The 17369-nt window shown below is 36.6% G+C and overlaps 2 protein-coding genes across 4 annotated transcripts in view; both read left to right on the plus strand.

Moving 5' to 3' along the window:
* Positions 1–17369, plus strand: part of LOC117325076 (heparan sulfate glucosamine 3-O-sulfotransferase 1-like) — a 202087-nt gene that overhangs the window by 122734 nt on the left and 61984 nt on the right. The gene's annotated exons all lie outside the window — the stretch shown is intronic.
* The window catches only part of LOC117325074 (heparan sulfate glucosamine 3-O-sulfotransferase 5-like), a 108987-nt gene that overhangs the window by 58731 nt on the left and 32887 nt on the right, over positions 1–17369 (plus strand). The window contains exon 1 of one of the 3 annotated variants that reach the window (XM_033881007.1): positions 8144–8375. The exons of 1 other annotated variant lie outside the window; for it this stretch is intronic. The gene's annotated coding sequence lies outside the window, so the exon portion shown is untranslated. Of the gene's footprint in view, positions 1–8143; positions 8376–17369 lie in introns of those variants that run through there. One more of the 3 variants, XM_033881006.1, reaches the window with a different exon arrangement.

The raw sequence follows: 17369 nt of genomic DNA on the forward strand, positions 1-17369 counted from the left end.
GTTGAGGATAGCGACAGGCTAGGGTTAGGTTGAGGATAGTGACAGGCTAGGGTTAGGTTGAGGACAGCTACAGGCTAGAGTTAGGTTGAGGATAGTGAAATGGTTAGGTTGAGAATTAAAAGAACAGGCTTAAGCGAAAGCACACGGGTACCTGTTGTTTGAAAGCTCTAAGGATGTCCGTAAGATTTAATCTCTGATCTTAAATAACTCATGAAAATCAGGCAGCAGTAAGAGTGATATTTGTCGTCCATCTGTTAAAATGTAGCAACATTATCTGGAAGCATGCTAATTGGCATTTCAAAACCACTTGTCTGTATTTAAATAGTTATGATTGCCTGTATAAGGCAAAAATTGATAGTGATGTTTCAGGAAATTCTTCACTGTCAGTTTTATTCCAGTTATTTGTTATTTTGCGATTAATTGCTTGGACTGATCAGAATGAAAACAGTCTGTTATTATTTTATTAGATTAGAGCCTAATTAATCGGAAGCCAGTTTCCAAATATTCTGAATTATCTTATTACAGAATTATTACTATTACAGCATGTTTTAAATGTTAGCATGTTATTGAATTAGATATCTGCCTGATTGATCGACAACAAATTACAGAGTATTTTTATAATTCCACAATTTTCTCGGGGTAAATTGGTGAGTCTTGTTATAACGTTTACAGATGATTTACACACAAGCAGCTGATTCCTTCCCTGATACAAAACTAGGTCAATATTGTTATTGCTATAATTAAAAGATAACTAGTGGAACTGTATAGAAAGAAGGCTTTGTAGTGTTGAAGTGTGATAGAACAATGAAAAACATTCCTTCGAACTGAACAGCTCGGAGGGTAATCAAAGTCAGGAACTGAACTGCTGGGAGGGTAATCTGACTCGGGTCCCCAGCAATATGATCTTTATTGGCTCGACTGAGACAAAGAAGTGTTATATGTACTACAAACCACACTGACCTTTTACTTTTCAAATGCAACTATTTTTTCTATAAATGACCCTGCTGTAAGTAGAGAAATACTATTTCCAAAGTATCATACAGCTAAATTTTATGAACTTTTATGACTTTTTGGGCACTAATAAGAAAATTTTCATATCGTTAATACGTGTACAGAGCTTGAAGCTTTGATAAGGGGAATGGTCAGGTCACTAATACCTGTACAGAGCTTGAAGCTTTGATAAGGGGAATGGTCAGGTCACTAATACCTGTACAGAGATTGAAGCTTTGATAAGGGGAATGGTCAGGTCACTAATACGTGTACAGAGCTTGAAGCTTTGATAAGGGGAATGGTCAGGTCACTAATACCTGTACAGAGCTTGAAGCTTTGATAAGGGGAATGGTCAGGTCACTAATACGTGTACAGAGCTTGAAGCTTATAGCTTTGTTACTTGATTACTCCTGTTTTAATTACATTTGATTAGGCACAAATTCACCAGATGACAAACTAATTCGTAAAATATATGAAAATTTACAGATTATTTGTGTGTTGATTCTTGATCAGTATTTCTAAATTACAATTAGAGGTTTAACACTGAGTACATAATGTCATTGTGGCTCCCAGCACAGAGTAACATGGCCTTTCTACTGAGGTCGAAACACCTTTACAGGTGTGCTTTCATACTTTAGTTGAATGCTTAATATTTGCATAACCCCTTTAGGTCAGAGAAAGTTGTTTGATAATATAATTATTTGAAGTTAAAGTAATTTGCAATGATGTCAATTTTAATGAGAAGTGAACAGGTGCTTTATATGTATTTATATGACATTAGGTATGATCCAAGGTAGTGCTTTCTGACCGAATGAAAGTACTAATACAGTTATAGATGTACACACCAGTTTGTGTTTCTCATAGGTCTGATAAAGGTGACTATTCTATAAAGAAATATTATATAGGGCAAATTGTCTGTATAGTGACCACTCTGCAGATTAAAAATCCTGTATATAGATATGTCCAATTAGTAAATTAAAATCCTGTGTATAGATATGTCCAATTAGTAAATTTAAAATCCTGTGTATAGATATGTCCAATTAGTAAATTTAAAATCCGGTGTATAGATATGTCCAATTAGTAAATTAAAATCCTGTATATAGATATGTCCAATTAGTAAAATAAAATCCTGTGTATAGATATGTCCAATTAGTAAATTAAAAATCCTGTTTATAGATATGTCCAATTAGTAAATTAAAATCCTGTTTATAGATATGTCCAATTAGTAAATTTAAAATCCTGTGTATAGATATGTCCAATTAGTAAATTAAAATCCTGTATATAGATATGTCCAATTAGTAAATTTAAAATCCTGTTTATAGATATATGTCCAATTAGTAAATTTAAAATCCTGTTTATAGATATATGTCCAATTAGTAAATTTAAAATCCTGTATATAGATATGTCCAATTAGTAAATTAAAAATCCTGTTTATAGATATATGTCCAATTAGTAAATTTAAAATCCTGCGGATAGATATGTCCAATTAGTAAATTAAAATCCTGTGTATAGATATGTCCAATTAGTAAATTAAAATCCTGTATATAGATATGTCCAATTAGTAAATTAAAAATCCTGTTTATAGATATATGTCCAATTAGTAAATTTAAAATCCTGTTTATAGATATATGTCCAATTAGTAAATTTAAAATCCTGTATATAGATATGTCCAATTAGTAAATTGAAAATCCTGTTTATAGATATGTCCAATTAGTAAATTAAAAATCCTGTTTATAGATATATGTCCAATTAGTAAATTAAAATCCTGTGTATAGATATGTCCAATTAGTAAATTTAAAATCCTGTGTATAGATATGTCCAATTAGTAAATTAAAATCCTGTATATAGATATGTCCAATTAGTAAATTAAAATCCTGTTTATAGATATATGTCCAATTAGTAAATTTAAAATCCTGTTTATAGATATATGTCCAATTAGTAAATTTAAAATCCTGTATATAGATATGTCCAATTAGTAAATTAAAATCCTGTGTATAGATATGTCCAATTAGTAAATTAAAATCCTGTATATAGATATGTCCAATTAGTAAATTAAAATCCTGTGTATAGATATGTCCAATTAGTAAATTTAAAATCCTGTATATAGATATGTCCAATTAGTAAATTAAAATCCTGTGTATAGATATGTCCAATTAGTAAATTTAAAATCCTGTTTATAGATATGTCCAATTAGTAAATTAAAATCCTGTGTATAGATATGTCCAATTAGTAAATTAAAATCCTGTGTATAGATATGTCCAATTAGTAAATTAAAATCCTGTATATAGATATGTCCAATTAGTAAATTAAAATCCTGTGTATAGATATGTCCAATTAGTAAATTAAAATCCTGTGTATAGATATGTCTAATTAGTAAATTAAAATCCTGTGTATAGATATGTCCAATTAGTAAATTTAAAATCCTGCGTATAGATATGTCTAATTAGTAAATTAAAATCCTGTGTATAGATATGTCCAATTAGTAAATTAAAATCCTGTGTATAGATATGTCCAATTAGTAAATTTAAAATCCTGCGTATAGATATGTCTAATTAGTAAATTAAAATCCTGTGTATAGATATGTCCAATTAGTAAATTAAAACATGTGTATAGATATGTCTAATTAGTAAATTAAAATCCTGTATATAGATATGTTCAATTAGTAAATTAAAATCCTGTATATAGATATGTCCAATTAGTAAATTAAAATCCTGTATATAGATATGTCCAATTAGTAAATTAAAAATCCTGTGCATAGATATGTCCAATTAGTAAATTTAAAATCCTGTTTATAGATATGTCCAATTAGTAAATTAAAATCCTGTTTATAGATATGTCCAATTAGTAAATTAAAAATCCTGTGCATAGATATGTCCAATTAGTAAATTAAAATCCTGTTTATAGATATGTCCAATTAGTAAATTAAAATCCTGTGTATAGATATGTCCAATTAGTAAATTTAAAATCCTGTTTATATTTTTTTTCAAAATATTTTATTGTCAACACAAAAAGTATAAATTTACATTGAATATCATACAGAATTGGTGTTGGCAAAAGGGATTCGACAACAGGCTCAGCCTATATTAGTCCTTTCCTATAAATTTCCAGTTTAGTGAACATGAAGTAGGAAAAGTCAATAATTGATATATATAAACAAAGAAAACACATTCTCACTCACTCTCACACTACTATGTACTCATGATATATTTTTAAGTTGATTTAACCTTTATATAAACAAATGAGTATATATAGACATAAATATTACTTATAATTTTTAAAGCGTTTACTTTTTTTCAGGTAAGAACTAGTGTTGGAAAGTATGGTTCTGTTTAAATCGTTTAAATCAGTTGACAAGTCACTGATACCATATAAAAGAACTTGAAGATTAATATATCCTAGAAGGTTATCCTGTTTATAGATATGTCCAATTAGTAAATTAAAATCCTGTTTATAGATATGTCCAATTAGTAAATTTAAAATCCTGAGTATAGATATGTCCAATTAGTAAATTAAAATCCTGAGTATAGATATGTCCAATTAGTAAATTAAAATCCTGTTTATAGATATGTTCAATTAGTAAATTAAAATCCGGTGTATAGATATGTCCAATTAGTAAATTAAAATCCGGTGTATAGATATGTCCAATTAGTAAATTAAAATCCTGTGTATAGATATGTCCAATTAGTAAATTAAAATCCTGTGTATAGATATGTCTAATTAGTAAATTAAAATCCTGCCTTTAGTGACCTCCAATTGGATTATAAGCTCACCTTTGTCCTTGGAAATTGAAGTATACATGTAAACAAAAACATATAGAGGCTTTAATTAATTCGGCCATTTTGAAGTTTTCAGTTTAGCATGAAATATGGATGAAATCAGATGGATAATCTGATTTTGATAGAATGCTATTGATGTTAGGAGGATGATTTTGATGGAAGTCTGATGACGATGACGATGATGTCAGTTTGTCTCCAGGTTTACACAGATGTCAGTTTGTCACCAGGTTTACACAGACTAAACTTCTGGTCCACAGAGATTTGAGGCTGTGACTTTCATAGTCAGACTGTCAATTAAAACCGAAGTATTGGTAGAAGAGTAGCAGGGGTTAATTAGTACTATGGAGCCCTCCCCTAACTCCCAATACATGATGAGAGAGCAGTAAAAAGAGGGGATGTGTAGGTGGTAGGCCTGACTGACTTTTCATACACCTGCATGCTATTACTAATGAGTTTTGATTTGTACAGATGTTTATATTAATATTATGAATTATTTTCATAACAATCATAAACTGGTAATTATTGATTAACTGTACTGATTGACCCAATGAAATCATCCTTTCATGTGTTCCTTTAAAGCTTACTGCTCCATGTTGCTCAATGTGATTTTAATTAAAGTTGCGTAATACCGTCATTTGCAAAGGGAACTCAATTTTGAGAAGGGAAATAATCCTAAGCCTATTTCAGTATAAATTGTAAATTTTGGCGAAAGTATAATGAAGCATCACTTTGTTTAGAAAATGTAGTGTGATATACCAAAGCCCTATCACTGTGATACCTTACATAATTAGTGGTTCTATTGTCATCACCATGATACCTTACATAATTAGTGGTTCTATTGTCATCACCAGGATACCTTACATAATTAGTGGTTCTATTGTCATCACCAGGATACCTTACATAATTAGTGGTTCTATTGTCATCACCGAGATACCTTACATAATTAGCGGTTCTATTGTCATCACCGAGATACCTTACATAATTAGTGGTTCTATTGTCATCACCGAGATACCTTACATAATTAGTGGTTCTATTGTTATAACCATGATACCTTACATAATTAGTGGTTCTATTGTCATCACCATGATACCTTACATAATTAGTGGTTCTATTGTCATCACCGAGATACCTTACATAATTAGTGGTTCTATTGTCATCACAGAGATACCTTACATAATTAGTGGTTCTATTGTCATCACAGAGATACCTTACATAATTAGTGGTTCTATTGTCATCACCGAGATACCTTACATAATTAGTGGTTCTATTGTCATCACAGAGATACCTTACATAATTAGTGGTTCTATTGTCATCACAGAGATACCTTACATAATTAGTGGTTCTATTGTCATCACCGAGATACCTTACATAATTAGTGGTTCTATTGTTATCACTGTGGCTCCTCTTTTGAGGATGTAGCACAAACTTATTTTGATTAGATTTACATAGCAGGTGTGATTGATTTGACCTAGATTACCATAGCAGGTGTCATGATTTGACCTAGAACAACATAGCAGGTGTCATGATTTGACCTAGATCCACATAGTCGGTGTTGCTCATGTGACCTAGATTTACATATTGGTTGTCGTCAATTTCACCCAGATTTTCATAGCGAGTGTCATCAGTTTGATTTAGATTTACATTGTGAGTGTCGTCAGTTTGGCCTAGATTTACACACATATTGAGTGTCGTCAGTTTGACCTAGATTTACATAGCGAGTGTCCTCTGTTTGACATAGATTCACATAGTGAGTGTCAGCAGTTGGACCTAGATTTACATAGCGAGTGTCCTCAATTTGACCTCGATTTACAAAGCAGGTGTCATCAATTTGACCTAGATTTACATAGCGAGTGCCGTCAATTTGACCTAGATTTACATAGCAAGTGTCGTCAATTTGACCTAGATTTACATAGCGAGTGTCGTCAATTTGACCTAGATTTACATAGCGAGTGTCGTCAATTTGATCTAGATTGACATAGCGAGTGTCGTCAATTTGACCTAGATTTACATAGCGAGTGTCGTCAATTTGACCTAGATTGACATGCGAGTATCATCAATTTGACCTAGATTTACATGCGAGTGTCGTCAATATGACCTAGATTTACATAGGAAGTGTCGTCAATTTGACCTAGATTTACATAAGAAGTGTCGTCAATTTGACCTAGATTTACATAGCAAGTGTTGTCAATTTGACCTAAATTTACATAGCGAGTGTCGTCAATTTCACCTAGATTTACATAGCGAGTGTCGTCAATTTCACCTAGATTGATATGCGAGTGTCATCAATTTGACCTAGATTTACATGCGAGTGTCGTCAATTTAACCTAGATTTACATAGTGAGTGTCGTCAGTTTGACCTAGATTTACATAGTGTCGTCAATTTGACCTAGATTTATACAGCGAGTGTCGTCAGTTTGACCTAGATTTACATAGCAAGTGTCGTCAGTTTGACCTAGATTTACATAGCGAGTGTCGTCAATTTGACCTAGATTTATACAGCGAGTGTCGTCAGTTTGACCTAGATTTACATAGCGAGTGTCGTCCGTTTGACCTAGATTTACATAGTGAGTGTCGTCAGTTTGACCTAGATTTACATAGTGAGTGTCGTAAGTTTGACCTAGATTTACATAGTGAGTGTCTTCAGTTTGACCTAGATTTACATAGTGAGTGTCGTCAATTTGACCTAGATTTACAAAGCAGGTGTCCTCCATGAAGCAGAAGATGCTTACAGTCTCCTGAAATATTTTCTGCATAAATCTAAAAAAAAAAAAAAAAATTATTTTGAGTTAAAATAATGATTTTGTATACTTGTTGGTTTTCCCTGCTTGTTTTCTTTAACTCACGAATTTGGAATATAGACTCCGGTTAATGTTAATGAGTTAGTACAGCTTGATTTACTAGCATTCTCACAGATTGATTTACCTTTATTAGACAACTCTGTAGAGTAGATGACTGGATATTGATAGACAGTATCTACATTACATATTAAATATGAAGGATATTTCTGATAGATCTTCTATATTTGTTTTCTGTCGTTGTGATACATCAAATACTTCTGTAAAGCTGGTAATCTTCTGGGATTTGATGGGTAAATAGAAGTAGAAATATGGTATTAAAGAATTGTGTAGGGACCTCATATATAGAGATACCATAGAAGTACCCAACAGTTAAACATGGATGACAAGTGCCAAGGATTTCTCCTTATCCGAGGAAACCCTCCGTTGCGTTTGATGCAGGGATTACATAGATAGTATTGTTGATATCATTATCAGGTCTTTGGACACTGGTCATTTGCCAGGTAATCCCGATGTCAAGGTGTGAAATGGCCAATCAATGAGTCAATGATTCCCCCACATAGTTTCAGCCCATTGACCTTGTCGTAACAAGGGATACCTTCAGGTGGGTAGAACAACATGGCCGGTCGTTAATGTCACTATGTACACCTGTTGGTAGAAGTTTATATGGACACTTTATGAAAAACATGTGAAGGATTTTGAGCCTAATCAGAGAAGACAATTTCCAGAGATACAAGGACATCTACTTTGAACTTAAGTCTGTGAAGATGGCTTCCAGAGGAATAGAAGGATGTCTGCTACCTAGATCTGTAAGGTATTTCTATAAAGAGAGAAAGCTATCAATCATTTGGAGTAATCTTTAGTGGGGCAGTAAATGACCTTGTATATGAGCAACTTTTTTCAAAAGAGGTCATTCCTTTGGATCAGTGTATTATATACCAACATCAAGGACATGCACAAGACAGCCTTTCACATCAAGTCATTTTCATGACAACTAATTAAGTTATCAAGTTTTTAATGCAAAACAAAAACTGAATCTAAAAATTTGATAGATCCAGAAAGTTAAGGTTTGTCACTCAGTGAGTTTAGGTAGACAAAGGTGGTGAAAATCAAATTGTATGTATTCACTGCTATGACAGAATTGGTATTGATTGTAGAAGTATGGTTCATGTATTCTGTAAATAAGGCAAATGTGCCATGAATGTTGAAGAAACAATTGATTACATTTATTCTCATGAAATGATAATCAAACCTTCCTCAGTGCTGGTAAGTGATCTCTTGGTTAATGATTCTGAAAGCTTTGTGGACTAATTTTGTTCCAGATTGCCAAGTTTATCTCGAGTATGTCCAGAACGACCCACTGATGGTTGACATTAAATGCCCCAGAACATTGCAGACCGTGCTAGTTAATATTGGATAATCTAGGAAATGGATTTCAGGCTGAAAGAATTATTGGAAGTTTTTCGATGAAATTGCTTACTGCATGTCCTTATTGGCAAGCTGAATTAGATGTAAGTGCCAGTTGGGGAACTAGACCTGCTAAAGAGTAACTTAGTGGTACATTAAGATGCAAGACAGGCTGTATGTAAACTAGGGTTTAAGACTGGCCTTATGTACACCAGGGTGTAAGACTGGCTGTATGTACACTAGGGTGTAAGACTGGCCGTATGTACACTAGGGTGTAAGACTGGCCGTATGTACACTAGGGTGTAAGACTGGCCGTATGTACACTAGGGTGTAAGACTGGCCGTATGTACACTAGGGTTTAAGACTGGCCGTATGTACACCTGGGTGTAAGACTGACCGTATGTACACTAAGACTGGCCGTATGTACACTAGGGTGTAAGACTGGCCGTATGTACACTAGGGTGTAAGACTGGCCGTATGTACACTAGGATGTTAGACTGGCCGTATGTACACTAGGGTGTAAGACTGGCCGTATGTACACTAGGGTGTAAGACTGGCCGTATGTACACCTGGGTGTAAGACTGACCGTATGTACACTAGGATGTAAGACTGGCCGTATGTACACCAGGGTGTAAGACTGACAGTATGTACACTAGGGTGTAAGACTGGCCGTATGTACACTAGGGTGTAAGACTGGCCGTATGTACACTAGGATGTAAGACTGGCCGTATGTACACTAGCTAGGGTGTAAGACTGGCCGTATGTACACTAGGGTGTAAGACTGGCCGTATGTACACCAGGGTGTAAGACTGGCCGTATGTACACTAGGGTGTAAGACTGGCTGTATGTACACTAGGGTGTAAGACTGGCCGTACATACACTAGGGTGTAAGACTGGCCGTATGTACACCTGGGTGTAAGACTGACCGTATGTACACCAGGGTGTAAGACTGGCTGTATGTACACTAGGGTGTAAGACTGGCCGTATGTACACTAGGGTGTAAGACTGGCCGTATGTACACTAGGGTGTAAGACTGGCAGTATGTACACTAGGATGTAAGACTGGCTGTATGTACACTAGGGTGTAAGACTGGCCGTATGTACACTAGGATGTAAGACTGGCCGTATGTACACTAGGGTGTAAGACTGGCCGTATGTACACCAGGGTGTAAGACTGGCCGTATGTACACTACGGTGTAAGACAGGCTGTATGTACACTAGGATGTAAGACTGGCCGTATGTACACTAGGGTGTAAGACTGGCCGTATGTACACTAGGGTGTAAGACTGGCCGTATGTACACCAGGGTGTAAGACTGGCTGTATGTACACTAGGGTGTAAGACTGGCTGTATGTACATTAGGGTGTAAGACTGGCCGTATGTACACTACGGTGTAAGACTGGCCGTATGTACACCAGGGTGTAAGACTGGTCGTATGTACACTAGGATGTAAGACTGGCCGTATGTACACTAGGGTGTAAGACTGGCCGTATGTACACTAGGATGTAAGACTGGCCGTATGTACACTACGGTGTAAGACTGGCCTTATGTACACCAGGGTGTAAGACTGGTCGTATGTACACTACGGTGTAAGATTTGCCTTATGTACACCAGGGTGTAAGACTGGTCGTATGTACATTAGGGTGTAAGACTGGCCGTATGTACACTACGGTGTAAGACTGGCCTTATGTACACCAGGGTGTAAGACTGGCCGTATGTACACTAGGGTGTAAGACTGGCCGTATGTACACTACGGTGTAAGACTGGCCGTATGTACACTAGGGTGTAAGACTGACCGTATGTACACCAGGGTGTAAGACTGGCCGTATGTACACTACGGTGTAAGACTGGCCGTATGTACACTAGGGTGTAAGACTGGCCGTATGTACACTAGGGTGTAAGACTGGCCGTATGTACACTAGGGTGTAAGACTGGCCGTATGTACACTAGGGTGTAAGACTGGCCGTATGTACACTAGGGTGTAAGACTGGCCGTATGTACACTAGGGTGTAAGACTGGCCGTATGTACATTAGGGTGTAAGACTGGCCGTATGTACACCAGGGTGTAAGACTGGCCGTATGTACACTAGGGTGTAAGACTGGCCGTATGTACACTACGGTGTAAGACTGGCCGTATGTACACTAGGGTGTAAGACTGGCCGTATGTACACTACGGTGTAAGACTGGCTGTATGTACACTAGGGTGTAAGACTGGCCGTATGTACACTAGGGTGTAAGACTGGCCGTATGTACACTAGGGTGTAAGACTGGCTGTATGTACACTAGGGTGTAAGACTGGCTGTATGTACACTAGGATGTAAGACTGGCCGTATGTACACTAGGGTGTAAGACTGGCCGTATGTACACCTGGGTGTAAGACTGGCTGTATGTACACCAGGGTGTAAGACTGGCCGTATGTACACTAGGGTGTAAGACTGGCCGTATGTACACCTGGGTGTAAGACTGACCGTATGTACACCAGGGTGTAAGACTGGCTGTATGTACACTAGGGTGTAAGACTGGCCATATGTACACTACGGTGTAAGACTGGCCGTATGTACACTAGGGTGTAAGACTGGCTGTATGTACACTAGGGTGTAAGACTGGCCGTATGTACACCAGGGTGTAAGACTGGCCGTATGTACACCAGGGTGTAAGACTGGCCGTATGTACACCAGGGTGTAAGACTGACCGTATGTACACCAGGGTGTAAGACTGGCCGTATGTACACTAGGATGTAAGACTGGCCGTATGTACACAAAATAACATCTTGTTTGTAAATTTACTTCATTAAAAAAGTAAGGGACACAGTTTGTGCACATGTCTTTATTGTAAAAGTGAAAGTCTGTGTGTTCTGCAGATCCAGTTCCTTTTCAGTTTACTCAAACGGCCAGGAGCTGTACCATGTTTTAGCAGCTGTATCAAGTTCTTAACATGTTGGTGTTGTTTTCCAAAGAAAGGGAAAAACATGACATAGGAGTAGCACATTAATACGGTTGACCTTTTCAGAATCAGAGAGCTGTGTTATATTAATACAACTAACTGTAATACAGATAACACTGACTCACTTTACTTACTTTACTCCAATGAATCCCCCATTCATAAATACCAGTATATAAAAGGTCGTGATTCACAGTGTGGGAGTCTTACATTTCACCTGTCCCGCTGGTCTGAGGTCAAGGTCACATCTCTATCTTCCCCTGTCCTCCAAGGTGGTCTGCAGTATGATACAAAGCAGCTGGGAGCTGCTAATTTTAAATCTCATCTTCCTCTTACTCAAAACAAATCTGTCTGTATTCTCTTTCACACTGGGTTTAGCGTACTGTTATTTCTATAGGATCCAATGTTAGTTATATTCTCCATTAAAACACACATATCTGTCTTTGAATTTTGTCTTGGACAGGTAAATTTTTGAAAGCAGCATTGTGATAAAATTAATATTCATTCAGGTATATTAATATATATATATATTAATATGATTTAGAAAGTATCAGCTTTCAAGTTCTCAAATTAATATTGATACCATGAAAAATAATAGGCAAGCATTAACCATGTATGTCAGTCGTGTCAAGGCTGTTTTTATATAACCATGTATGTCAGTCGTGTCAAGGCTGTTTATATATAACCATGAACACACGATGTATTATAGTATGTCACTTTCCATTGTCCATCTGTTAATGTTAAGACAACTACATGTCACTTTCTGATCCTCCAGAAATATCCTAGGCTTAATCACCATTAGATGTTTATGTGTATCAGACACATTGATCTGATAATTGTTAACAGAGTTGTTGCCCTTTGTGTGATTTAAACATTACAAACTTGTCTGATATGTGTATTAGACACATTGATCTGATAATTATTTACAGAGTTATTGCCCTTTTAGTGATTTAAATATTACAAACTTGTCTGACTCTGTTTCACCTTTTATTTCTTGATGTATCACAATCATAATCTTTCTTCTTCTTTTTTTTCTTCAAAATATTGGCCTTTTTTTAGCGATAGCATCCAGAATTTTATTGATCCGATTAGATTTAGTTCCCTTTTGATGATGTCAGTGTACAGGTATTCTTATTGGTGGACATCTTAGCAATAGTATGATAATACCTGTCTTTACATAGGATGTGTGGATATGTGTAAAATGCAGTTATGCCAATGTTAATGTTTTACCAAAGTTTTGTGATCAGAGATATAATGGTAGATCTAATCCAAACATCACTTTTATTCGTTACTACTGAAATACACCGGCATACAGAGACATCTGGGGGATCGCACTCTCAGTTGTGTATCCTTGTATAAACTAACCTCCCAGGATTTCTCTTCCTACAGGTGTGTATTTCATTAATGATCCTATTTCCTGTCCGTTAACAAAGCACACCTGTACATTTACTTGGGAAATGCTTTCTTAACATTCATTTATAGATTGTATTCAGAAGAAGTTATCCCAACATTTTGTAGATCATTATGTAAATCAAGAACAGAATGTTGTCCCCAGCAGCTGTTACTTACAAACGTTTGTGTATAATTGACCAATTAACAAATTGAGATCTACGTTGTCAGTAGCTTTACTATTCCATTTCTACGCCAACTCCCTCATATAAATGGTTTGAGATCTAGACTACCAAGAGGAACCCTTGACTAATGTTTGGAAATGTAGACTACCTAAACGACCACCAGATCAGAATTGTAGACTACCTAAACGACCTCCAGATTAGAATTGTAGACAACCTAAACGACCTCCAGATCAGAATTGTAGACTACCTAAACAACCTCCAGATTAGAATTGTAGACTACCTAAGCGACCTCTAGATCAGAATTGTAGACTACCTAAACGACCTTCAGATCAGAATTGTAGACTACCTAAACAACCTCAAGATTAGAATTGTAGACTACCTAAGCGACCTCTAGATCAGAATTGTAGACTACCTAAACGACCTTCAGATCAGAATTGTAGACTACCTAAACGACCTTCATATCAGAATTGTAGACTACCTAAACGACCTCTAGATCAGAATTGTAGACTACCTAAACGACCTTCAGATCAGAATTGTAGACTACCTAAACGACCTTCAGATCAGAATTGTAGACTACCTAAACGACCTCTAGATCAGAATTGTAGACTACCTAAACGACCTTCAGATCAGAATTGTAGACTACCTAAACGACCTTCATATCAGAATTGTAGACTACCTAAACGACCTTCAGATCAGAATTGTAGACTACCTAAACGACCTCCAGATTAGAATTGTAGACTACCTAAACGACCTCTAGATCAGAAATGTAGACTACCTAAACAACCACCAGATCAGAATTGTAGACTACCTAAACGACCTCCAGATTAGAATTGTAGACTACCTAAACGACCTCTAGATCAGAAATGTAGACTACCTAAACAACCACCAGATCAGAATTGTAGACTACCTAAACGACCTTCAGATCAGAATTGTAGACTACCTAAACGACCTCCAGATCAGAATTGTAGACTACCTAAACGACCTCCAGATCAGAATTGTAGACTACCTAAACGACCTTCAGATCAGAATTGTAGACTACCTAAACGACCTTCAGATCAGAATTGTAGACTACCTAAACGACCTCTAGATCAGAAATGTAGACTACCTAAACAACCGTCAGATCAATGGTTTGGGATCCATGGTTGCTATGTATTTTAATGGGATTATTTAAAATATATTATCACATAAACCTGACTTTGACATGACACAATTTGTGTTGGTTTGTTGTTATCAGTTACTAGTGTAGTGTTATCAGTTACTGGTGTGGTGTTATCAGTTGCTGGTGTGGTGTTATCAGTTACTGGTGTGGTGTTATCAGTTACTGGTGTGGTGTTATCAGTTACTGGTGTGGTGTTATCAGTTGCTGGTGTGGTGTTATCAGTTGCTGGTGTGCTGTTATAAGTTACTGGTGTGGTGTTATGTTACCGGTGTGGAGTTATCAGTTACTGGTGTAGTGTTATCAGTTACTGGTGTGGTGTTATCAGTTGCTGGTGTGGTGTTATCAGTTACTGGTGTGGTGTTATCAATTACTGATGTGGTGTTATCAGTTACTGGTGTGGTGTTATCAGTTACTGGTGTGGTGTTATCAGTTACTGGTGTGGTGTTATCAGTTACTGGTGTGGTGTTATCAGTTACTGGTGTGGTGTTATCAGTTACTGGTGTGCTGTTATAAGTTACTGGTGTGGTGTTATCAGTTACTGGTGTGGTATTATCAGTTGCTGGTGTGGTGTTATCAGTTACTGGTGTAGTGTTATCAGTTACTGATGTGGTGTTATCAGTTACTGGTGTGGTATTATCAGTTACTAGTGTAGTGTTATCAGTTACTGGTGTGGTGTTATGTTACCAGTGTGGTGTTATCAGTTACTGGTGTGGTGTTATCAGTTACTGGTGTGCTGTTATAAGTTACTGGTGTGGTGTTATCAGTTACTGATGTGGTGTTATCAGTTACTGGTGTGGTGTTATCAGTTACTGGTGTGGTGTTATCAGTTACTGGTGTGGTGTTATAAGTTACTGGTGTGGTGTTATCAATTACTGATGTGTTGTTATCAGTTACTGGTGTGGTGTTATCAGTTACTAGTGTAGTGTTATCAGTTACTGGTGTGGTGTTATCAGTTACTGGTGTGGTGTTATCAGTTACTGGTGTGGTGTTATCAGTTACTGGTGTGGTGTTATCAGTTACTAGTGTAGTGTTATCAGTTACTGGTGTGGTGTTATGTTACCGGTGTGCTGTTATCAGTTACTGGTGTAGTGTTATCAGTTACTGGTGTGCTGTTATCAGTTACTGGTGTGGTGTTATCAGTTGCTGGTGTGGTGTTATCAGTTAATGGTGTGGTGTTATCAATTACTGATGTGGTGTTATCAGTTACTGGTGTGGTGTTATCAGTTACTGGTGTGGTATTATCAGTTGCTGGTGTGGTGTTATGTTACCAGTGTGGTGTTATCAGTTACTGGTGTGGTGTTATCAGTTACTGGTGTGGTGTTATCAGTTACTGGTGTGCTGTTATAAGTTACTGGTGTGCTGTTATAAGTTACTGGTGTGGTGTTATCAGTTACTGGTGTGGTATTATCAGTTGCTGGTGTGGTGTTATAAGTTACTGGTGTGGTGTTATGTTACCGGTGTGGTGTTATCAATTACTGATGTGGTGTTATCAGTTACTGGTGTCGTGTTATCAGTTACTTGTGTCGTGTTATCAGTTTCTGGTGTTTTCATCCATTTTTTGTGTTCATGTGTGTGTGTTTTTTTTCTGTTCATTAGATTTCTGCAGTATTGCTATTTCTCTGTGACAAAATAGACTGCAATTATTACTTCAACTCTAATAGAAAATTAATAGAAATACTATATAACAGTAACAGAAATAAATCTTGTTTGTACATTTTTAACCTTTAGATTCAATTTCGTGGTGACATTTCAATCTTTTACTCCTATTAAGGGTTTTGTTTAGAGAGTATCAAGATTCATAGAGGAAGAGCAGCTGCTGAAGAATAATTGTCAGAAGGGGTTTCAGGGTTGTTTATGAGGCTATTTCTGGTGGAAAGTCGAACTGTTTCTTAGAAAGGTTTATATGTTTGCTGCTAGAGATTCTGCAATACTTTTGTGTAATGCTGAATAGCACATTGTACAAATCTCCAAGGCTACATTTAATAGCATTTCTGTATGGGACATCACAAACCTCACCAAGAGATACTCTAGCCTCGATAGTTTATATCATGTCTTGTTAAAATTTTCCTCGTCAGCTTTTCCTGTCATGCAAAAAAAAAAAAAATGGATATTATAAAAAAGCTTGGGAATGAATATTTTAACTGATGTCATTTTAAAACGTTCTATGATCTGTCTTCTCAGATAAGTCCTCCCGTTAATCTTTACATGTAATTTGTTATTATTGTATTGATCTAGTTTGAATGGAAATTAGATTTTATATAAGAGTAGATCATGACTGTTTAGTTATAGGGTATTGTACAGAAGTGAGGTTTAGGTGCCTCTCCGACTGTACATCGTACCAGTTAGGGGAGAGTGTTACAGGAGTGAGGTTTAGGTACCTCTCCGACTGTACATCGTACCAGTTAGGGGAGAGTGTTACAGGAGTGAGGTTTAGGTACCTCTCCGACTGTACATTGTACCAGTTTGGGGAGAGTGTTACAGGAGTGAGGTTTAGGTACCTCTCAGACTGTACATCGTACCAGTTAGGGGAGAGTGTTACAGGAGTGAGGTTTAGGTACCTCTCCGACTGTACATCGTACCAGTTAGGGGAGAGTGTTACAGGAGTGAGGTTTAGGTACCTCTCCGACTGTACATCGTACCAGTTAGGGGAGAGTGTTACGGGAGTGAGGTTTAGGTACCTCTCCGACTGTACATCGTACCAGTTAGGGGCGAGTATTACAGGAGTGAGGT

This window comes from Pecten maximus, chromosome 4, assembly GCF_902652985.1.
Source record: "Pecten maximus chromosome 4, xPecMax1.1, whole genome shotgun sequence".
Lineage (NCBI taxonomy): Eukaryota > Metazoa > Mollusca > Bivalvia > Pectinida > Pectinidae > Pecten > Pecten maximus.